Genomic DNA, 1,299 nt, shown 5'->3' with positions numbered 1-1,299 from the left:
TTTTTCATTTTAGGAGCAAATGCCACCCTAATTTTGGTGGAACATAAACATTTTTCTTACTTGGATTCATGGTCCACCTGCGCTTGAAAAAAATAGGACAGGTGATGACTGTGAGGTTCATGCTCTACTGCCAAAATGATCATGATGTTTATTAACTTTATGTGCCCTGGGTTTTGTCATCACTGTAAACCTCAGAAACTCTCTAATAACTCTAATTTTGATCGTTTTGTGTATTTGGAGTTTCATTTTTTATCAGGCACACTGGAGTTGTAACAAATTGTAATTCTGTTTTTTTATGTTAATCTTCACTGAGCTTTTTTGTTAAGTATCACTATTTCCAGTGCTATGGACATTGTTAAATATAAACAATTTGTGATTTTATAGAATAACTGATGTAACTTTGATAGAAGTTTGAATTGTACCAACTGTAATAGAAATTTCAGCTGTTTGTCACTTTGTTTGATATAGATATTCCAGAATGAAGTCCCTCTCTCTGTGTTTTTAATATACTTTCTTATAATAGCTCTCCTTGACGTGTAAGTTGCATTTATGTATAACATAGATTTCACAGGGTCACAGATCAAATTCTGGGATTAAGTATTAACGTGCATAAGTATAGCTAAACCACAGAAAATTTTGTAACAAGTGGGTCTTCTGCTGTTAGATTTCTGTTTTCTCAAGAACTGTCACATTTTTGAAACAGTCACCATTTTAAGACGGATTGCCTCATGTATGGCATTCTTACAACTGCTTCTTTTAGTCTATAAATGTGTATAAAACTGAGTACCATGTCAAGAACATTCCAGGTAAAAGTTAAACAATGCTAAGTCCAGTAAATGGATCTGAGATATCACTATGACATAAAATTATTGATTAGAAAATGGTTTGTACCATGTTTATAAGATATTAACATTTCTGAAATACCAATACTTGACTGGTTGCAGTTAATGCTGAATAAATAAATATATATATATATATATATATATATATATATATATATATATATAGATGGCCATGAAGTGTCCTCTCATTCCCAAATCAGTAAAATCTGAGGGCAAGACCTACATTTCATTCACTAACTTAATATGTGATTTTATGACCCCATTAGCACTAAACATGTAGTTTTTCCTTTCTAGTAAGAAATGCAACTTGTTTTCAAATAATGACACTCCCCACCCCCCCCACACACACACACACATAACATGTATATGCACATACACACACCATGTTTCCTAAAATAAATATCCCCTATTACGTCCTTTGATTTTAAACTTGAGATACGTGTGTGATCATCTGAGG

At 32.4% G+C, this 1,299-nt stretch overlaps 1 protein-coding gene across 2 annotated transcripts in view; it reads left to right on the top strand.

Moving 5' to 3' along the window:
- The window catches only part of STUM (stum, mechanosensory transduction mediator homolog), a 729,290-nt gene extending 728,762 nt beyond the window's left edge, over nt 1-528 (top strand). For both annotated transcript variants that reach the window (XM_044059626.1, XM_044059616.1), the window contains one exon: nt 1-528. This exon is cut by the window's left edge and continues 827 nt beyond it. The gene's annotated coding sequence lies outside the window, so the exon portion shown is untranslated.
- The last annotated feature ends 771 nt before the right edge of the window (nt 529-1,299 follow it).

The sequence above is a fragment of the Protopterus annectens genome, chromosome 1.part2 (assembly GCF_019279795.1).
Source record: "Protopterus annectens isolate FY-2018-M chromosome 1.part2, PAN1.0, whole genome shotgun sequence".
NCBI classification, from domain to species: domain Eukaryota; kingdom Metazoa; phylum Chordata; order Ceratodontiformes; family Protopteridae; genus Protopterus; species Protopterus annectens.
Note: the sequence above shows the minus strand (reverse complement) of the source record. Positions and strands in the feature narration are given on the sequence as shown.